At 38.2% G+C, this 23,647-nt stretch overlaps 1 long non-coding RNA gene across 18 annotated transcripts; it reads left to right on the top strand.

The window, feature by feature from the left end:
- The first annotated feature begins 1 nt into the window (after position 1).
- On the top strand, positions 2-23,318 carry LOC111923513 (uncharacterized). Of its 18 annotated transcripts, none has more exons than XR_015276400.1 (9): positions 2-210; positions 4,847-4,995; positions 6,567-6,691; positions 9,245-9,583; positions 10,924-10,985; positions 12,301-12,403; positions 13,478-13,542; positions 19,243-19,419; positions 21,980-23,318. It is a non-coding gene; the product is annotated as an uncharacterized LOC111923513 (long non-coding RNA). The 18 variants fall into 18 exon arrangements; XR_015276392.1 differs by having other exon boundaries at positions 21,977-23,318; XR_002861133.2 differs by having other exon boundaries at positions 23-210; positions 9,456-9,583.
- The last annotated feature ends 329 nt before the right edge of the window (positions 23,319-23,647 follow it).

The raw sequence follows: 23,647 nt of genomic DNA, 5'->3' as shown, positions 1-23,647 counted from the left end.
TGGGAGGGGCGGGGGCGGGCCCGGGGCGGGGGCAGCGGCGCTCGGGCCTCGCCCCTCGGCCTCTCCCCTCAGCCGCTTCCCGAGCCGCCCCGGCACAGCAGCGAGCGGCCTCGGGCTCGGCTGCTTTCAGTACCGCTCCCCCGTGTGAGGTGTTGCCGTGGGCTCCCGGGCAGCGCCGGCCCTGCAGGAAGCACCGCGCATCCGAGAGAAGTAAGTGCGGCTCAGGGGCAAGGTGTGCCTTTTGGGGAGAACAGGGTGGTCGGTCTCTGCAAGAGGCCTCGTTACTTGCTCTTCTCTCACGAGTATCGCATGAGAAATCGGAAAAGATGGGTGATAGCACCATCATTTTAACTTCTCGACTTTGGCTAGAAGTTCAGAAGAAGCTCGCAAGTGTGCCGACCCTCTCTTCATATGTTTCCTAGTGTAGCACAAGAATGGCGGTAAATTCCGTGGAAGTTCAGTGGGTGAGTTTTGTCCCTTAAGGGGAATTCAGGGAAAACCTAACACAGGGGACGTTTCTTCGTGTCCCCCCTTTTAAACAAAGGATACACATTCCCAGAGATTCTGGGTATACGAAAAGGTACGACCTATGTATGCCAGCAGTTTGCACTTTTATTTTTCTTGCTGCTGTGTTTGACTTATTTTTCCCGGAAAACACTGATTTTAAGTAGCATTTTGAAACAGGAAAAAAAAAGTTCTTTTCATAGCCATGTGTTTCTGTCAATGTCTCTCTGTTGCTTTGCAACCCGAAATACAGATGTTTCTTTCACATGTTTGTTGTTTTAATGGGGATCAGCTGTTGTGATGTGTAGGTCACCATTCATGAAAGTGTATTTATTTCAGGTACTTCAGGTATAAAATAAGTGAAACTATGGTAGCCATGTGCTGAATTGGAGGTATCTGTCACAATATATGCACAGTTATTGATCATATTGAGTATATGGACAGAATGTAGGTGCAGAAGACTGGCAAAGTTTTGATGTTGATGCATTATCCAATAAACAGAGACCACTGAATAGAGGAATGCTGCTGAAAAGCTGCCAAGAAAAAACCCTTTCTGCATGACCCTGCAAGGCCACCTTATGACCTGCTGTGAACTGCCTTCACCTGTTATCTCTGGTTTTCATCACTGTTGGGTCAACTGCCTTAAATCACAAAAATACATAAAAATTGATTACTGGAATGGCTGACTAACACTGCTAATTTAATGAGCTGAATCAGCTTGTGGAAAGTGTTTGACAAGAGGCAGAGCCAATACAAGGGAGGGAGAACAGAATTGACCAGAGAGTAAGGGAAGAAGAAGGGTAAGGTTTGAATTTGGAAAGAGTGGAATGGGAATGCCTTTTCAGTGACAATAAACAGATGAGCTCAGTTGCAAATTGAGCTCATGTTCAAAGAGAAGGTGGAAAACAAAAAGAACCCAAACAGATTCTTGATGCATTTCCTAACAGAAAGAGCTTCTGAGAGTCCAAATTTCAGCCAGCTACTTCAATCAAAAGGGATAACATTGCTTTTATTATAATATGAGAAACGGATGTCTGTTTATCCTGGTGTGTTTTTTTTAGATTTTCGTGAAACTTTATTAAAAAGGGGCAAATCACTGAAATTTTTTGAATTAGTTTTAAACACCTCACTTGCAGAAACACTGGAAATAAGGAGTTTTAAAGTACTTCATGTTGCTTGTTATTTTAAATTATGTTCCTTATCATATTGTTCATATGTGAGCTATATTCAATTGAGATATATAAATAATATAACCCTAGGACGTTTTTGAAATTAGAATGTAGATGACAGAAGTAATATTTAAATATGTGAAAGTAGTAGAAAATAAAAGGCTTCAAGGGAGAATGATAATAAAAGCTTGCTGCTTTGTGGCGAGTTAGGAACTTACTGATGTTGAGAAAGGATGGTGCAATTTTCCTGTTTTTTTTACTGTTATAGAGGCTAATAATGCTATCTGGGAAAAAAAAATCTGGAAACTAGAAAGCTTCCAAGCTAACAAAGATTATTCACAGTGAAAAAGAGACCACCTCTTTTCTTTCTCTCCTCCTCCTTCCTCTGACATCCTTTCATTCTGGAGTCTTTTTAAGGTGGCTTTCACTGCCTCATCCTCTTGTCGTAGAGGATTTTGCTGTGTACCTGTGAAGGGATGTGTATAGTTAAAATTCCCTGAGGATTCACTTACCAGATTGTCACAAGTGAACTTTTGATGGTGCTTGTGTGATGTGTTTTCTACCTTCAGCAGAAGGCATTCCCCCTCCCCTCCCATTCTGCCCCCTCTCCATTTTATTTCTGTCTCGGGAACTGCAGAGGAGAAAGTGAAAATGGAAATGCTTGGTCATCATGCTCTCAGGTTAGGTTACAAAAAAATCAGGATGGAAGCAAAAATGTTGAGAGAATCAAGCCTTCATCAACTGCAACATGCTGATAGAGTATCCCAATTAAATTATTCATAGAGTTCGCTGTACAGCATGATAGGAAGAGGAAATTTAGGAAAGCTGCAATGAAGCAACTGTAGAAAAGCAGGGGGGAAATCAGTAATATGTTTTTTCCTTTCCTATCCTGTGAAATAAGTTTCTCTCTGCAATAATGATTTTGTGAATATATGGGTAAAACCACTCAGTGTAGCATTTTCCAAAGCGTAGCTGTGAATAGGAATGGATGTGCCTAGCAAACATTAAAACCTCATTTTCTCCTACCTCACCCAACCTGTAGCTATTTAGCCAAGTATATCAACAATAAGGTCTTCCCTACTATCACATTTTAAATTTTGAAGTCAAAGTTTTTGATTTGATACTATATTATACTAGTGGCTGTTACACTTGCAGAGATAGGTATGACTGTACAATACAAAGGTAATGAAGAAATAGATCCATCAACTGTGATCAGAAATAACATTTTTTTCAGCTGATGATCATTACAACCATTCTAACTGGAAACAGCACTGCCAACAGCTTAACTACACACATGCACAACAGTAAACTGCAGCAACATCTCACTGCTGAAATAATGTAATTTCCTAATACAAACAGGCTCTCTATCTCTCTGTGAGCTGCCCTGAGGTGATGCCAAAGAGCAGACCCTGGGAGGGAGTCAGCTGTGTCAGCTGTGCTGTGCTGACCAAGGAGGCACCAACTGGGAAAGACGTCTCCTGTGCACAGCTGGCTGGTGATCCCAGGAGTGGAGTCTAGGTCTCTCTCACATCCTGTGCCTTTTCACTTTCTGATGTGTTTTGACTATGCTATGCTTGTTCTTAACAGGGGGCTCCTTGTTGCCTGTCTCTCTTCACATAAAAACTTTTGTCTGAGTTAGCAGTGTATGAAATTCAAAAAGCAATGATCCAGCTTTCCTGTCTGCATCTATTGTCAGTGGTCAAATACTATAAAATTGGTTGCAAATTTAGAAGGCATTTTTTTATAAGCCTATGGAAATGAATTGTTATAGTTCAATTACATTTAAAAGATCCAGTTTGGGTTCTTATAGAGACTTTTGCCTTTAAGGCAAAACCAGCTTCTTAGCAATGTTGACATTGTTGAAATCAAAATTATAGAGTTCACTGTGCACAATACATACTTGTAGTTTACTGTGCAAAAAGCTTCCCTTTGAAAAGGCAGCAATGAAGAAGCAGAATACATAAAATTTCCAAAAAGATGTTTTGTTGCCTTTGGATGTAATGTATTCAAAAACATAAAAATAAGCCTTTAAAAGGGAAAGACAATGTGATTTGTCATCATTTGTTGTTTGGAATTTTTGGGAAGTTAATATGCAGAAAGCATTCATGAAGTTGGTAATGATTTCTGAAAGTGTCTCTTTTGCAGTGTTAACAGCCAGTCTTCTGAAACTTAATCTTGAAAGTGAATTTCTGATCTTGTTTACAACACTCAAGTTATTCTGTCAAGAAATTAAAAAAAATACTGTATGAGTTACCTGAATAGTTGCAGTAGCATAATTTGCAAATGGATTACTTCAGCACAGAATTAATATTTCAATTTGTATGCTGAAATTTGTTAATTTTAACTCTCTAGATAATACTTTAAAAAAACAAACATGTCTTGGGAGCCTTACTGGGATTAAGCCTAAGAAATACTAGACTCTGACCAGTTTTGTGTATTACATTTCTATTTTTCATTTGACCAAGCATAAATCCAGTTGTGGTTTGTGCTGGTTGGTAATATAAGCTCTATATACCACTTCTAAATTTATTTTCTACATAAGGCACTGTAAATTTTTAAGAACAGTCAGGACTAGCTAACTGTGAAACAGTGTATTATGGTCTGCTGCCATAGGAGACAAAAACTGTTTCATTTCACATAGGCAATGTTTGATTTCTTAAATCTAAATTTGTTACCAGAGCATCTTAAACATATGTTTAAGTGCATCCTTAAATTTACTTGAAATCAGTGGGATTTTAAATGTGCTTTACATCTCTCAGTGAGGATTAAAAACATGTGCTTACTATGAGTTTATGGAAGATAACTATGGAGGGTCTGATTTGCTGAGATCTGAGTGTCCTTGTTTTTCATTAGTGGACCAGGTATATTCCCTCTCAAGGCACATTCAGCTCTTTCAGGGCCACATGGTGTAAGTACAATTGTTCTGTTGGTTTGAGCAGGATAATTTCTTCCAAGAGATAAATGTCTCAGGTGGTTTGGTTTGTTTTAGTTCTTTAATACAATACTGTTTATTCAGAAAAAAATATATATGAATGAATAATTTTTCAGATTACTGTAGAGGCAAGGAACAGCAAATACTTCCTTGTGTTTTATTAACAATTCTGCTTTTTCAGTGAGTTCTTTACCTTAGGGAGCTGAATGACTGTTTCTCAAGTAGCTGGTTTTCTTTACAGTGGCTTTTTGGTTGCCAGATGGCATGGCTACTTGGATAGGCTAACATAAAACAAGGAAGGATCTGTGTTTGTGATGTGGCAACTACTTCATGCATGTTGTCTCAAGGTATCCATGAAGAATTTTGTGTTTGTTCTGTAGGAACAATAAGGTAAGATATCTTCCATTTACTGCAAAATAAGAATGATACATGTGATTTCCTAATTTTTTTCCTTTTCATAGTCTAGTCTTTGAAGCCCTACAGAGTTAAACTATATATATATGTATGTACTTGCTTAAAGTTAGGTTAGAAATCACAATTTTAACTAAGTGGTATGTAGTTTCATATGTTGGAGAAGGATATTCTTTTCCATATTGCTCTTGCTGTGAATGATATCTTTGGTGAGGATGATGTTCTTTTCAATAAAATTGCCTGGTAAAATCATCCTCCTCAGAACTGCATAAATGGATGACTTTGGTTACTACAATCAAGTTGTGAATTATACAGTACTGTACTCTCTGTGAATTGGTAGAAAAACCTAGGCCAAACAGAAAATAAACAAAAATTGACTATGTGAGGAGCTACCTTAGAATAGCCTTAAAATGTCTTAGGATGCTTAACAGAAAACCAAAAAAAAAAGTTATTAATATGAGAGAAATACTGGCAATGAGAGTTAAGAGTTCTTGGTTGAAAGCAAACCTAAAAGAAATAATATATTCAGTAAACAGAATTATGAGAATTCTTTAGCATGGAAGGAGGCCTGATTACTTTGGGGTTTTTTGGCTTTTATTTAAGTCCTGGCAAGATCTATCCTTATGTTGTATTAAGAGTTGTGATGCACAAAAACAACGAGCAGAGCTGCCTGCAGAGTGCCAAGAATATGTGTTGTTGAGACACATTTTTAACACATAAGGCAACATTTGAAGAATAGGGAGTGGGATACCATGGCATGAGGGGAGAACATCAGATCTCAGCACAAGGCATTTATAGCTGTCCTCGAGATAAACAGAGCAATGGGACAGGGCCATCATGGCCCTTTGCCTGACTGGTTAAAAATAAGCACTGTACACCCTTCATATCCATCTCTCCCTTTAATGTGTGGGAGGAGAGAAGACAGATGCTCTGTTCTTGTCCCCTTCATGGCACCCTCCCAGGTTCTTATCCCTGCCCTTCATTCAGTGATGCCACACTTGAGGGAAAGGCCTCTGATTCTTAATCTCTGGATGATGGGAGCAGGTCTATGGATGTAGCTGAGGATTAACTGATTTTTTTAATAAATTATTTTACTCATAATAAAGGAAGAAATCTTGTATCTTGAGGACCATAAAAACACTTTCTCATCACTTTGGTAAGAACCTTGACAAGATAAAGAAAAAGGATCAAATCTTAATTTGAGGAAGTACTATTCTATGAAACTGATTCACAGCAAGTATACCTGAGTGAGTTAAAGTACTAAAGAAAAGTAAGGAAAGAAAAAGTCTTTATTTATTCAACATTACATGTTTTCTAAGAAAATCAGGGCTTGTTTTTTTCCCCAAAAATCTTTATCGTTGTCCAGCATTATGTACGTCACTGGGGCTTCCTGTGTTTAATTATTTTCTCTAAATTCTTTGCAAACTGCCAATGCAGCATCTATCTTTACGATGAAAATTTGCTAACGCTTGACTGTATGACTACAATGAAAGTATTTTAGCTAAGTACTCTGAAAATTTTGAAATGAGTTTTGATATTTATTAATGCAGTGTTCCATGTTTTGGAAAGAGATGGAGATCAGCTGAAGCGTTTGTCTGGCTCACATCACATTACATCCAAATTGCATCTGAAATCTCCAGTTGCTTTGTTTTGCCAATGGACAGGCTTTCAGAAGGTTAGTCAGGAATGTTAAAGCCATGTTGAGTAGGTATATGGGTCATATTGTGGGGTTAATTCTTCCCTTGACTTGAACTAAATCAAGTGAAACCCCCATTAAGCCAGAGGTATTGCCACAAAGCAAAATGGGCATGAAAGGACAGCCAAACACAGACTGCTTCCTGCAGGCTGTTTCCTCATATTCATTCAGTTCTTCAATGTGTGAGGAACACAGAAGCCAGGTACAGTGGCAATAGGACATTAGGATGGCAGAAAGGGAATGAGGAAGTACCACTGCCCTGCTTCCTCTGCTAAGCAAACACAGATCTTTCTAGTTACATAGTCTGATTTGAGATGTGTGTTACAGGTTTTCAAAATGTATGTTAGAGTATAAATCACCGGAAGGTAAACATTGTATGGTTTCATATGGGGATAAATACATACAGGCTGTATATTCAACTTCAGTAGTATTTTGCTTGCTTTCATAAGAATAAATGTGCATACACAGCTATTATGTAGTGATATTCAATAACTAAATCTAAATTTCTGCAGAAGGACACACATTAAAAAAAAACAAAAAACAACTCTTCATTGTAAATGTTTTTCAGTGTGTCCTTTCTCTTAAGCTACTTTGTCTTTCACAGCCACTTTCTTACTCATCTATAAAACATGAATGTCCCTCATCCTCCCACCCACCAAGTCACTCTGGACCATTAAGGTCCTGGAGCTTCTGATCTTGTGGCACTTGGGAACATGATTTAGTATTGTCAGTATTAGGTAAATAGTTGAACTCAATGATCTTGGAGGTCTTTTCCCACCCGAGTGATTCCATGATACTATGTTTCATTTGCTCTGTGATAAAGCTCTTTGTACGGTATCTGTCTTTTGGAGCCCTTCTATGTCCTCAAATCTTTTTTTTTTTTTTTGAGGTTTATGTTGATCTTTGTGTTGGTCTTTCCGTCATGGTTGTATAAGGATAGAATCCACTGTCTAAGCAGTTTCTCTCATTCCCACCCCTAGACCCCTGCCCTTCCTGAATTTGGAAAAAGTGCTGATATGACAGTGAAGCACTCAGTGAGATAAGTGGTAGACTTCCTGAAACTGTGTTCTCTGTGCGGTGTCTGCTAGTGGGAGTGACTTGCAGCAACAAATCTGCAGTGTGGAACGGAGCCAGAGAAACCATGAGGAGTGAAAGATGTCCAAGTTACCTAAGCAAATTGGATTGTACAGGCGAAAGATTGGAAATTAAGATAGACTGCTCTTAAAAAGTGCAGAACCATTGTAAAGTGTTCTGTCAATCTGCATTTCCTACTGTTTCAACTGCATTTCTTCCCTTCGCAGGCATGTCTTAGGAACTTGGTGATGATGTCAGTTATCTGCCACTACTATATTAAGGTGTTTCTTCCAAAACGATAAGGAGTGATGTAATTCTCATAATAGAATTGTCACTAAGCTTCAGAGTCATTGTAGTGACTTGCAGGGCTCAGCATTCCAGCAAAGCCCTTAGTGCAAATGCTGAAAATCTTTTCAGTTTGCATGTCAAAGATTATCCTAGACTTTGATACGTATGGAAAAACTGGAGTCTGTTCCATGGAGATTCTGCGTTTCAGAAAGGCAAATCAGTACAGAGTCAGCGAGGAGAAAGAGCTTAGTGATCCATGGGATTGGGAATGTACAGGGGGAAACTGAGAGCATAATTACACTACACAGTGAAGTATAGTATATAAATAATTGATTTAATCACCACTAAACTATTTCCAGAAGTGACTTTGTGCAGCCACGTTAGTTTGGCTCTGAATACATGCTGAGGAAGACTGGCTGTCTCAGTGGCAGGGCACATTGGTCTGAAAGGAATGTATTAACCTATCTGCACAGCTCTTGGGACCAGGGGCATGTGGGTGTAGAATGTCTGCAGTGTCTGCTCTGACAGGCCTGGTGTCACAGCCAGCTGGGACCTCTTCACATTGCATACCACGGTAGGAGAGATGTGCTGTAAAAGACCTTGCCTCAATGAGCCAAGCTAAATGAGTATTAACAGATGATATAATTTCCTTCTCTGAATGTACCAGCACAGAGGTAAAGTTCTCCTTAAGCCAAAGAACTGTGTTAATAGAAGAGCATCAACTGGCTAGGAATATACTGACTCAAAAAATCAAACAGCATTTTCTGAGTAGTTACAAAAGGGGCTTTGCTCAGTTTCTGAAATAAATTAAGTGATACAACTGCAAGTGTAAGAGTTGAGTACTTGTAATGATTCAGGAGTTTCCTTCTAGTCCTATGTTCCCATGTCTCACAATTCTGTTCAAGCATCAGAGTCAACAATACATCCCACTATTGAATCATCCGGGGAGAGCAGGGTCCTAATTATAACCTTGTGCAGTAATATTCTCCTCTTTCATGTATCTCTTATCTACATACATATCAACCATATTTCAGTTAACACCACTGAGGTGTGAAAGCAGTGGTTTGTCTGGTAGCCAGAGTATATAACCTTGAAAATGTGTAGGGAATTAGGCTGCTTCAGTTGGACAGTTAATGAAGCAATTTTGTTTTATTGTGATTCTTCTTGTAGTAGTGACAGAAGCAGGGAGCTCTTGGCCAAATTTCTTGAAACAATATGCCAAACAAAATACATCATGATTTCAGTCATTCTAGCCATGAGGACCTGAGAACTGCTGAATTCAGCCAGATGAAAAGTCTACCTAACCTAGTAAGTAGATACTTATGGAAAAAATGTCCAGAGGCAGTCATGCTTACGGTGATTTTTCCATCATGCTCTTCAGGCCTTCAGTGATTAGGAGACTCTTTTGTTTAATGGTTACTGCTGACCTACTGAATAGAACTGCTGAATCAATGAAGTCACGATTTTTCTGATCCATGTACAGTTTGCGTCTCACAATATCTAGTGCAAGTAAGTTTAGTTTATTATTACATAAGAACCCCACATGCCTTCCACTATTTATGTTGTGAAAACTAGTGAATAACTGTTACCAGGTCACCTTTTGAATAGAGTTCATTATTTAGTACATCACTCTAATATTATTCTCCTGATATTTTTCTAATTCTATCATAACCTTTTTGATAAAGGAATTGCTAAATCTCCATATAGTATTCATAATATGCTTGTGGCCTGAGTGTTTAGAGGGCAGATTTTTCATGTTTTTCTCTGTTAAGTTTTAAATAAATCCCAGATATATTTGTTCTTTTAAGCACCAGATGTTTTCAGATTTCTTTCCTGGTGATACTAACACCCCATATATATATATATATATATATATATATATATATATATATATATATATTCACACATATGTGTATTTTCTCTTCCCTTCTTGATGTGCATTGCATTTAATGACACTGAGTAGCCTCTGGCATCTTATCACCCATTCATTATTGAACCACCTCCAAAGCTTTTCATAGCCAGCCCTAGATTTCCTCAGTCTAATAGTTTGGTGTCATCTGGTTTTTATTTTTCCTTTGTCTTATTATGTGTGGTTTTTTCCACATTGTTTATGAATATATTGAGGGCCCACATCTGTCAGCTGAGCCTAAGTCAGTGAATCCTGAAAAAGAATACAAGCATTATAAAATATGACTTATAAAAATAATTCAGCCTTTTTTCTTCTTTTTCTTCTAAAATGAATGTTACCATTTTAGTTTTATTATTTATTTATTACATAATTAGATGTATTTTTAATTTGTTTTCACAATGCAGTTCTGCTTTTCAAAGCACTTATAGAATAGTGGAAATAGAAGACAACAGGAATTCACTGCTTCCTGATAATTTAAATATCACACATGTTGATGTTAATGACTAGCATTTTTATTTCATATTTCATTGTGTGGGATTCTGGAACATACTGACAATTGAGGGTGATTGTCAGGAAATAACTATATAAAAGAAACTGTTCTTTTTATTTTTTTAATGTTAGCATGTAAAGGTTGTCTTTGACTGTCTGCAATCTCCTATTGGCTTAATCCACTATACTTACTTATTAAGCTATGAATACCTGCAAATCCTTTAAAGGATTAACTGTATCTGCCTGCTAAGCTTTCCAAGGCAGTTAAAAATAACTGCAGGCTGATTCTACTGACACACTAAAAATTGGACCTGCTCTACATTTTATGCTGTATTTGCTGCTGCTTTGACAGATGTGATACAGTCTGGAGGTACTTAAACCTTCTATGAAGCTGGGTTGGCCAAGTGCTCTCAATACCCCAGTTCTGACTAGCAGCTGTTTTTCCTTACAGCCCACAGAGGATCAGCATTTGCTTTGTCTCGTGAAAAATGCCAGTGACCAAGAACATACCAGGTGGAAAAAGAAATTCAGCTTAATATCAATTAATGAAATGAAGGTGTCCTTCTCTGAAGAAAAGGCTTTGGTTTATACATGTGTCTGCTGTGCAGCCCTTCCTGTTTGCTATGGTTTTTTTCTAGCTGTACTCATTGACTTCAGAAAATGTGTCTCTTTCCCACATTTACAAAATTGTTATATTCCAATATAGTATAAGCATGTATGCTGGATGCTGCTAGGTACTGTTAGGAAGGCACCCACACATATGAGATTCCTCACAGTGGAAGCTTCATGGGGAATTCACAGTTTCTCTCAATGGTCCAGAGGATGCAAGGGACAGCAGCATGTTAATATGTGTACTGGCTACCTCTATTCCTGCTGGCTGTCAAGGAGGAAGAGTTGAACTTCACCACCTGTGAACTTCACCACCTTCCTGCCTTGATCAAGGAAGTTAAATAGTGCAATATATAAGATGGAAACTTTGAGACAAGACTTTGCACTTTCCATTGTCTTTTGGCAGACATTTTCCTTGGAAGTCTTACACGGGTACAACAGAAATTTCTGGCTGCAAAAGGATACCATAAACTCCAGTGTTTTCTTGCTGTCAAAGGACAGAATGGGACAGTGATTCCCTGCTACAGTGATGCCTACATTCATTAGCAGATTGTTTAGGTTCCTGCACAAAAAAAGCAGAAGTGCATGTAACAGCTGAAACTTGTTCCCACACTTATAAGAGCTGGAGGAATGTAACATGGCATAAAGTTATTTTCCCCCCCAAGTGATAGGCATCAGGCCAATTAATACTTAGCTGGGTGCATGAAACCTGCATTTGTTTAAAGCTGAAGGGGGAATATTGAAAATGAAATTCATTGAGATGTAGGTACTCACAAGGGACTACTCTGTCAGCATTCGTTATAGCAAACTCCTGACTGTAAAACAATATATGAATATTGAATAATATGAACAGAGTCTAAAGCACTGACAGAAATGCAGAAAGAATATTGGATCCATCAGTGTGGATTCAGCCTTCAATCCCCAAAATCATAGCTGCTACAGTTCTTTAGCTTAGCTAGTCCAAGAGCTAAGTAGTTGCTGATTAATTACTTAATTATTATGCTATTTGGCTATAGGAGGGCTGTAGATTTTCCTGCTCTTCTAAATATGTATGGGAGCAACCAAAGCTGAAGGTTCTAGCTAAGACACAATAAGCAATATAACTCCATTAACATTAATATGTGCTAATTTATGTCTAAAATATGGATTAAAAGTTGTGCTGAGACAACTTCATACTGAGCTATATTAGGAAATCACACTGTGCTTTTACTATTTCTAGCTAAGGGAAGTGAACAAAAACTTGGGAGAGTTACATTTAAACCCCTTGTTCCAGTCCATGTCTGCCTGTGTGTGGCCCTGGTCTACCTGAGGAAGTGCCATGGGTAAGCAGATACATTGTTTGTGATACTTCAATGTTTCTTAGAATTGCAGAATTTCTACTGCGCCCTGCATTGCACTACTCAAGCAACAGATGACACAGACATACCAGGGAAACTGTGTGGTTCTATTTATTTCAATACAAATTTTTCTAATTAGGCATATATTCCTTAATGTTTGCTTTTATCTGAACTTCACCACTAACTGTCAAGTTAAATTTTACTCAATATGTATTTTTGGACAGAGTAGATGGACTTGTACAAAATACGCTTCCTAACATATTTAGTATTTTGTTGTGAAGAGAAAGTAGCATTCTTATATTTTACAAGAGAAATCTTGTGGAACCCAAGCTTGTCAGATTTTTGCCAGAAACTTGCTGGTTGCCTGCCAGCTCTCTACCCATCCACTTGGCAGGTGGCCCAGCCTTCCAAGAGCTGCAGCTGCCTCTGCGTCAGGGCTGGCAGCACTTGCAGGGCTTCAGGTCCCTGAGCAGGTGTCCAGATGGACTCCCTCCCAAAGGGTCCCTGTCACCCTCGGGTGATGTGCTGTGCCTCCTGGCAGGGCTGGAAGCTAAGGAACTTCCAGGCCTGGAAATGTTTTACTTTGTGCCAGCTTTCAGTAGTTCTTTAAGAAATTGTTTTGTAAGTGGACATCCTATTTCTGTCACTAAGGAAGGCCTTGTACCTGAAGACAGGGATGGATGCCTTTAACACATCACTTTCTATCAGTCCTGCTTCCGAGAAAGGTTCATGAAATGCAAACAGCATGTCTAGAGGAATGTTGTTTTTTAAGTTGGAATTTGGCTTCTGACATTAGCATTAGGTTTAGTTGAGGTTTTGTGTTTCCCTTTTATCTTAGGAGACATTCTTCCCTGCCCCTCCCCCCCAATAATATCTAATCTTATTTGAGATTCAATCAGACATCAGCAATGTTTTGTGGACTAGTTTTTAATCAGTTAAATATTCATGGTAGTTAATAATGTATTGTGAAAGACCTGTAAGAATAAATAGAAGCTGATAAGCTTTATGTTGGTGTGTACATGGTTGTTGACCTTAGTATTTTTTGTCCTATCTTTTTAGGGCTGAGAAAAGTACAATTTAAGAGCATGGAGCATTCCGGGGTGTGTGTAACTCTTTGTATAAAAGTAAGTGCCAACTCAGGTTAATAAATAATAAAAGTGCACAAAGCAATTTTTCTTCCTTTTTCTGATTATTCTTTAATATTTTACTGCATTTTGAATAGCTTGCTAGAAAACTTATCTTTCCTAATGGAGCTCTACTCCAAAAATAAATCAATTACACAATAATAGGCAGGGTTTCTGCTCTAGGTATTGCTTGTAGATTGCTACTAGATGCCACATAAATAAATCAATCAATCTCAACTTCATGGAAACTAAATAATGATATTGAAAGACACATGTGAATGTAATGAAGGAACTGTGATACACCAGATATTTTATAGACTGTTGTCTGGAGATGACACCTTTTTTATGACTGCCCTCAAGGAAATGTAATGAAGAATTTTTAATTAACATAATACAGGAAAGCTTAAGAACATCTTGTAATTGATTTGGCAAATAGAAACAGTGATACAATAGAGGATGACATTCTGGTAAAATTTCTTCAGCTTAGTAACTTTTTCAGCAAATTTGCTTAGTGATTTTATTTCAGACCTTGGCCCACTAAAGGCAGTAAATCCATTCCCGGAGTTCCTAGCGGGGTAGAGTAACAGTTTCAGAGTCTAGGTAGATATTATTTTGGCTTATACAATGTTACCTCTCAGTGTCAGAAGTGAAGGACTAAACACTGACTTATTTAAGGAACCAAAGGCCCATCAAAATCAGTACAAAAGGTGGAAGCACTATAATTTAAAAAAAAAAAACAGGAAAAAAAGAAAACAAAAAAAAGAAAACATTCCTCTCCTGTTTCTTAGCTAGTACAATATGTTGGAGTGGAGGTTAGCTTTGTTGTGAATTTTGCAGATGCTTCCAAATAGTTGCCCAAAATGAAACCAAGCTTGCTTGATTTGCCCCTGCGCCACTGCAGCTTTATGTGTATTGGAAAGCACTGGGGATCTGTTAATAATAAAATTAGAATGAAATATAAATAAATAGTACACACTGTTTCTTGCTGACGTGATGACAAGTAGTTTCTCCTTGATTTTGTTGCTCTCTATTGCACTAGCCAATATAAAAATTTTGCCAACATGGTTTTCACAACACTTACCAATTACCAATAACTGCCTAACTCCATTTCTGTTTACAAACTTAATAACAACATGCTTACATAAAGTAGACTGTGATGGTCACATCTTCAGCTACATCCTGGCATAGCTCCAATGGCATAGCTGTTGACTTCATGAGGATTTGGATACAAACTTAAAGTTAAGCCCATGCTTAACTGCTTTGTCAATCTGTCTCTCTCCCTGTCCTCCTGCTGTTACTATCTTATAACATCTATGAAATTTAGCTCATGCTGACATATGAATGAATGTTCAGGTATTTCTATACACTCTTTGTACACAAAGCTGTGGTTTCAGGCTTCAAGCCTGAAGAAAAGGCTGTATCCAGTGTGACTTCCAGAGTGGTGTGAGTGAGTGTGTGTGTGTTTATCTGTTCTCTAAGACCACGTGTGGGACTCTCATCCAACCAAAACTTCTGTAAGAAGGGAGACTGCATTTCAGAATAAAACCTTCTCTGGGATTCCATGCCAAAACTTATGCTTTTTGTAGCAGTTGTAAATTAAGTCCTCTTCTTTATTTGTTTTGAATTTAAATAATTTAGAGGTATCATTGACTTGATAAATAATTTTTTTCATTGTATTTTAAAGCATTTACAGCAAAATACTACATCAGTAATAGAAGCAAAGATTAGAAAGTTAGTTGTATAACTAATATTATATATAATTTCACATACAAAACAAAAGTTATTACATAAAGGAAGGTATAATAAAATTATGACTGTAGGCAGTGGCTTTTATGAAGAGTGTAAGTTTCTCAAATACTTAATAAACTAAGAGATTTTACTAGAAGTGTAACTTGTGTTTATGGGATTTATGTGCTTTCTTCCCCAAAATAGCATTCAACTATGATAAGGTTTAGTTGGGCACTTACTCATGACCATATTAATGAATGTGATATTTCTAGATATGTCTATAGAGCTGTGGATATATTTAAACAAAAGGTTTTATAACTGCTTTAATTATTGTGATAAACCAGAGCTAAGTATTGCCATAAATTAGAGGGGAAAATATTTTAAGCACACATTTCCTTATATTTTATCTCCTAAAAAGTTAGACAGCATTTCTATGTATCTCTTCATAGTTCAGTATTTGCTAGATATACTGTTGTTTCCCCTGGCATTTGTGTTCTGTAAGGCAAGGGACAACAGAATCAAGAAATAAACATCTGAGCATGTCACAAATCCAATTAACTCTGACAAGGGCTAGTAAAGTCAAGTGAATAACAAAGCACTGCTGTCTGGAAGCGGCTTTGCAGACAGTAGGACACCAGCTGGACAAAGCAAAAGTACTTCAGGCAGCTGAATTTTCTGCCTCCACTAAGACCATCTTATACCCCAGTGAGGTCACAGTGCTATAGCATTTTCAAGTGTCAGATCTCATCTCTTCACTGTTTCTAAGCGGCAGGGAGGAGGAGGAGGGAAGCGTTCCCCTCACAGAATGTAAAATATGTGCTAATGTCATTACAAGGTAATGCAGTGAAGCAGAAACTGCAGTTACCACTGCACAGCCTCTCCTCAACCACCACCACAGTGCTGGGTTATGATAGAAACCTCTAAGACGTTTCAGTGCAACAGTCCTTGGGCAGAAATTGTGGTGGTTTTCTAATCTCAAGGCCTGTATATGTTCAAAGTAGCTCTCCTTCTGGCTCTTGACACATGGAACTACCCTATATCCCATTTAATGGAACTGAATGATTAAATGATTGCTTCACCGATCTGCTGGCATTCATCCATGCTTGAGACTGAGAAATGTGGGGGAATTTCTCATCTGGAGTATCTAGAGACGTTCCTTTGGCAGAGTTATATTTGGGTTTATCTTGACAGGAGAATCCACTCCCTGCCTGTCTGCCTGGAAATAAAAATCTTCACTGTGTGTAGAAAGGAAATACCTGCTCCATTTACTTTATCTGTGAAACCCAAATAACACAATGTCACCCTTGGAATCTTTTCTTGCTCTAACCTATTTCTGTGCCATGCCATGTCATGTCAAGTATCCTTAAGTAAAATGCTTTCCATTCACACTGTAGTAATGGAAGGAATCTCAGACCCATATACAGTACTTTTATAATACTTTAAAATACAATAATACTTTTAAAATACAATATTTTTACTGTTAATTGTCAGCATTATTTGCAGCTACTAATAATCTACTTTTCTAGTAGCCAGAAGAGTCAAATATGTAGTTTGTCAGCTTTAACATGGGTTATAAAACTGAAATAAACAGATGTCTTCAACTTTGGGATGGAGGAAGGAGTATTTCTTATGAAACAACATGAGAATTCGGATTAGCTCATAATTCACAGTTTGCAGCTGAAATTTTGCACCACTTTTTAATATTTTAATTGAAACTAAAAATATATTAACTTCATCAAGATTTTCCAAGGGGAGATTACTGTAGTTCAGAATGGGATTTCTGGGTTCTAGAAACCAGAAACAAATACACACACTGACTCAGTGATTAGCTCATTAAATTACTAGATTTAGAGCAGGAAACTGAACATGTTTCCCCTCTTCTAATTCTACATGTTTCTATGTACTGCATCTTTTGAATCTTCCCCCCCACAAAAAAAAAACTTAAAGAAATATTTGTTAATCTTGGAGGTGGTCCAAATTTTCCTGATACAGAGAATTTAACATGGGATGAGATGGGTAAATTGAAATGTCAAATGGTCTCTGAAATCAGAAAAAGGAGCAAGGAAATAATAAAAATATGCAGAATTACTTCTACAGAAAATTAAAAATTAAACCTGTCATCATGCTTGTACATTTTCTAACTGCATTGAAGCTTGATCTTCTTGCTACAACTTTGGACACAAATAGAATTTAGCAAATGGAGATATGCTGCAGAAGCAGCACAGGCATATGCTGACATACGATTTCCATATGTCAGTCCACAGTGATTCTTGAGCTCCTGAGACACGTTTTGTTCTTTAAATAGTTTTCCATCTTTTTAACATTTTGGAGCACATTGACTATTTTCATTATGTTTTTTTTCCTCCTTGCTTTGAAGCCACATGCATTTACAACTAACTTAGATTAGGCAGGAAGGACAGATAGAAAGAAGCTAAAATAGCTTTCAGAAATTACTACTACAGTCAAATCTATTTGGAACTAAAAGAGCCAACACAAACAATTGAAATAAAATCAAGTCTACATTAATCTTTATAAATAAAGAAAACATGTGGGTTAGGATTTTTGTCCTGCATTCACCCAGGATCACATGCAGTATTTTGTTCCTGGGATGTAACACAGCAAGTTAAAATTTAATTTAAAAACCAACAAAACCCCCTTTGTATTTAATAATATATCATTAAAACCTGAGGTTTTGACTTGAACTAGAGACTGAGTCAGAACCTTAGAGACTCACACAGAGAACAATAGTAGCTGTCCTGTTGCTTTTCACAAATAAACAAACAAAAAAGGGATATTTCTGTATGATGATGAGCAGCATGAAGACATTTAGATGCAAGTTTTACAGAGACCTACAACTCTAGGCAAATAATAGGTAAAACCCCCTCTTATTTCTTAAAAAAGCAACTCCATCACCATAGACTTAACATCTTTCAACAAATTGCATGGCAGTCTTATGTCCCTAAGTTCCTAAAAGTTTTGGAGGAAAAAATACTTCAAATTCACTCGAATGCCTATGAGAGCTTAAAAAAAAAAAAGAAGAATAAATAGAACATATATAAAAATTCTGCTGCACAATGTCAAGGTAGGAAAACTGTACTGAATATGTTTCTTTAGCTTTTGCAACATCTCATATAGGCTTTATCAGCAAAATAATTTGTTTCTTTAGTGAAAAAAAATTGCTTTATACTTCTCAAGAGGGAAATCATGTATTTCTGAATGTCTGGAGAAATGCTGAGAATAATAACTACAACAAACAAGTCATTAGTATGAATTTACTTCTTCAGTGCCTGGAGACAATTTCCTAATAAGCTCCAGCCTCCTAGCTGTTGTAAACCAAGGAACCATTCGGTATTAGACTTTCTTGCTAAGTGTGCATATCAGCTTGGGCCAGTACAGGAAGAATTCTTAAGGCTGGTCTGAAAGAACAAATGTTTCCTCAAAACCTCTGATTCAACATAGGTACATTTGCTTTCTAGTTCTGTGTCTTAAAAAGGGTCAAAGCTCTGCAATGTTGAAGGGCATAAAGTAGTGCTTGACCCATTGGACATAAACACATATGTCATAGAGATATCCTCCTGCTAGGAATAAATCAATTCTTGCTTGCACTAAAAGGCACTGATGTAATCACAAAATGTTTTAGAGATCTTTTTCTCCTAACAGGGTAACACTGGAAATTTTGCCCCTCTGCAAGTTATGGATTTGGTCTTAGCATACTTTTGTTGAAATAAAGCTACTGCTGTCAATTTGAGAGTTGAACTGGAAACCAAAGTTCTGTAAGGTTTATGCTGGCCTTCTCTACGGGAAGGTAAACAACCCAAAATGTTGACACGTGAATAGTTCTCCTCCCACAACTTCTTTGTTAGCCAGAGTAGTTGTAATTGGGTGGGCAGATTTCTTCTAGATGACACCAGAAGAGAAAAATGTATAATCTTCTGCAGATTATACAAAACCATGTTTTGTTTCTTTTCCTAGGAAAGACTTATATGGCACAGTTTGGATGATCTCTGGACTTAAACCCATTACCAGGAAAAAATAATGATGCAATTTTGAGAGCCAAATGAAGAGACAACACATAATACCATATACAAGGAAAATCAGATGAGATCTTTAACAATAAAAGAGGAGGTACATGATGGAGCTATTTACCAGGTACTAGAATGTGAAGAAAAGCAGAATACCTCTTCTCAAAAGGGAATTACAGAAATTTATTGAGGATATTGTGGCATCATTCCTCTAAATCCCTTATACTCCATAGTTCCCTGTTTCTCATTGGTATCTATCCCCTTGCTCTCAGAAGTTTTGCACCCACTTGTTCTTTCCACATCCCAACATCCTGTCTGTCTAAGCTTGTCTCCTAGGCTCAGCATTTCTATCTGACTGTGAACAAAGTTGTCACAGTGGTAAACACTGTCAGAAAAAATATCCTGTCTCTTTTTTTTTCTGTATGTGAAAGCAAGGGGTAAGAAGGGTCTACTCAAGGTGTTTTCCTGGCACTGCTACAGTGCCTGGAGGGCAAAGGCTATTCCTCCTCCCCTGTGCCATCAAGCAATCCATGTTCCAGCACCAGAGTGAAGAGCAGGATATGAAACAAGTAAAACAGTGTCACTCAGAAACTGGAGGAGTGAGAAAAGAGGGCTTCCTTCCACCTGTGAAGTTTTTATGTACATAGTGGAGACTGGTGTGAAACATATGTATGTGAGACAGGTGAAAGGGGAACTTGGTGCTCCTTAGAGGTCCCATGGTCAAGAAAGCTTTGTGAGAGAGCTTTTTTTTCAGGGAGTTTAAAAATAGGTGATGATGATGTGCAGTACTGGGCCAATTCCCACCAGATGCAAAATAACTTCTGTGTGAGAATATACTGGAGATGTGAGGAACCGCAGTTGCTGCAGTTTACAGCTGTCAATCTGATCCTGCTGCTCTAAATGACTTGCTAAAATAAAAATACAGCCTCTGCTGGTTTATTCACTAGCCCAGACAGAACAAATACATGCAATGCACTATAATTTTCCAGGAAAATACATTCAATAACACTCTGAAAGTAAAAACACTATATTTAAATGATATTCACAGCAGTATGCTTTATTGACTTTGAGAGACAGATTCAGAAAATGAGGAGTACCAAACTGAGACTAATAGCTACACTGAACATACTTAGGCTAATTTACATTGTAAACAAGAACTCCACTGGCCCAGCAGAAAAGTACCTGGGGGTGTTGGTTGACAGCCAGCTGAACATGAGCCAATGTGTTCCCAGGTAGCCAAGAAGGCCAATGGCATCCTGGCCTGTGAAAGAAATAGTGTAGCCAGTAGGACCAGGGCAGTGATTGTCGCCCTGTGCTCGGCACCTCAAGTTCTGTGTTTAGTCTTCTGCTCCTCACTGCAAGAAAGACATTGAGGTGCTGGAGTGAGTCCAGAGAAGGGCAACAAAGCTGGTGAAGGGCCTGGAGCACAAGTCCTGTGAGGAGCAGAAGAAGCTGGGGGTGTTTAGCCTGGAATAGAGGAAGCTCGGGGGGACCTTATCACTCTCTACAACCACCTGAAAGGAGGCTGTAGCCAGGTGGAGGTTTGTCTCTTCTCCCAGGCAGCAAGTGACAGCAAGAGAGGGCAAGAGAAAGTGGCCTCAAGCTGTGCCACAGGAGGTTCAGGTTGGACATCAGGAAGAATTTTTTCACTGAAAGGGTTGTCAAGCATTGGTACAACCTGTTGCTCCAGGTGCTGGAGTCACCATCTCTGGAAGCGTTCAAGAAATGTCTGGATATGGCACTAAGTGCTATGATTTAGTTGACATGGTGGTGTTTGGCCACAGGTTGATCTTTATGGTCTTTTCCAACCTTAATGACGCTTTCTTAATGATCATGCCATGTTTAAACATGCCTTGCTTTATTGTACAGTGCCACCTAGGGGCTAAAGGGTTTTAAACTAGAGCGGCAAAGGAGACAGAGCTTAATTTAATAACATATAAAGCATTTCTTCTATTAGATTCTCTTTTGGAATATACTAGACAAACAAAGTGCTGCTGAGATTTTCACACTGTGGAATCTGGCAAAAGGATTGTAATTTCACAGGTCCCTTTGGGGCTGGCCATACTCTCTCCTCTCTTCCATAGCCTGACATGGGGATGCCACAAATCCCAATTTTCTCCTCTGCTAGCCAGGTCTCCCTGGTATGATAAGTGGAGAGGTTATCTACATCTCCTTACAGCTGTAAGCTTGGTAGGAGATTGCTGTATTGCTGGGCTTGGGTCTCCAAGGACTGGAAATAGAGACTTGAAAAGTTTTCTTTTTGAAGCCAAAAGCAGAGAGAAAACCCTGGTCTGCTTCTACTTAATCTAGTCTGCTAAAGGAAGGTAGTGAACAAGGCAGGAATGAGATGCTGAGACTACTCTGAGAGCAGATACATTTTATTCCTCCTGAAAATTTCCCAACTCTCCTTGAAATTACAAATTACAGTTGGCTCCCTTGGACTTCTAATGATTCAGCCTAGAAATGGGCAAAAGAAGCATAGAAAAACTGCGCATCTCTGTACCATGTTTATTTTCTTCAAAGAGATTTGTTTTTAAAGCCTGAATTGTGGTAATTTCTTTCCTGATAAACAAAAATTCCAGGAGAGGTAATATTTTAGGAGTGTTTTGAGTTTTTTGGGTTTTTTGCCTCACACACTTTTATTCTCTCAAATGGTATTGGATTTTATTCTGTATCTTCCACAGCAGATGGCGTGCCTGCCTCCCTGAGACCAGAGATCCCAGCAGAATGTAAATGATACAAGAAACTTGTATAACATAGAAACAATTGTATAATATAAGAAACAATTATGCAAGAAACGTTCTCCTCTTTCCTTAGAGGAAAGTAGTGATGCTACCACAATATTTTTGAAGGAGAAATGTCAACATTTTTGACTGCATGACTATGTGTTTGAATTGTATTAAAGGGCAGGTCTCTTCCTTTCCTTCACTAACCTCCACACGCATAAGCAATTGATTATTAATAAGAGATTTTATTTAAGTTCCTTTTTTAAAAATAATCCATACTGGAAAAAAAAAAAAAAAAGGCCAGCTGACAAAAATTGCTTTGTCTGCCCCCTAGAAATGGAAAAAGATAAATTATTTTGCAAGCCACAGACATGGCAAAATGATGATGGAAGTTATAACAAAGCTTACTGTAAGTACCCGTCAGGTAAATGAGTCCTGTGGTAAAATCACGTCATGATGGATAAAGCAAACTCTTACTACTGTCCTCTAGATGTCATGATGTGGAAGAGGAGCAGCTGGATACCAGGGCTGCCACTCTTGAAGCTAAATAGGTTTTGACATGCTCGTTGAAGAAAAGCTACAGGAAGGCACTGCAAATTCAGCGTGGTGCCCATCCTGCTGTGACATGCTCTGGAGCAAGCCTGCTCCTGCTCAGGTGCTGGCAATAAACAGGCCAAGCCTGGGAAACCGGGACATGGACACCCACATCAGGTCCACAGTGGCCATTCTGGCTTGGTCACTCAGCATAAATTTTTAATGACTTCCTTGATAAAATCAGAGAGAATATGCAGTTACACTTGTAGCACAGCGCTCTTCCATTTATAGGTTTTATTTCTTACCAAAACAGCATGGTTTTTACATATATATGCACATATAAATAAATAGAATGCCAACATAAATAAATACTTACACTTTTTAATATATACACATTAGGAGGACTTGCTATTGCAACTGGCAGATATTTGCAAACACGTACAGGTCTTGTCCAACAGCCCTTTCTTACAAAAGAAGATACAACAAATGCAGGGACTTGGTATAAGATATTTAAGAAAAAGGATTGTGTGATTCTTTCATATATATGTCTAAAAGAAAGCCTGAAGATCAGAGCTGAGTGAAGATGAATTGGAGAAGACGTGATAAATAGTAAGTTATTAGACATAATTTGGAATATTCAGAACTTCAATTACAAAATATAAAGAATCATCCTGCTCTTCAAATTCCTGAAATAATCCTCTTCCTTTTCAGAATCCTTCATGTTACAGGGCCTGGCTTATTAAAAGCTGTGATTTCAAGATGTTCAGAGCTGGTGTGTATTAGAGTGTGTTTCTTCCCAGCTGTATCCCTGTGTTAAATCTTTCCTTACCTACAAACCTGACCTCTCCGAGGGGCCTGACAGCAGAGTTAGGGAGAACATTGTCACTGGAGGCCACTGCAAGAAGACTGCTAAGAAATCCTGCTTCCACTAAATCCGTTTAGCTGTTGACTTCTCCTGGGACAACTTTCCTCCTTAAACCTTTCTCTTAACGTGCAAGAGGCACGCCATAGGTGCAGTGTGCATGAGACACTCTGGGCTGTCTTGACAAGTGTTGTCTGCTGGCAATGCGGCAAAAACTGAGGCAAAAAAGCTAA

The sequence above is a fragment of the Cyanistes caeruleus genome, chromosome 1, assembly GCF_971803275.1.
Source record: "Cyanistes caeruleus chromosome 1, bCyaCae1.hap1.1, whole genome shotgun sequence".
Classification (NCBI taxonomy): Eukaryota; Metazoa; Chordata; class Aves; order Passeriformes; family Paridae; genus Cyanistes; species Cyanistes caeruleus.
The sequence above is the reverse complement of the archived record's forward strand: the minus strand, read 5'-3'. Positions and strand labels throughout refer to the sequence as shown.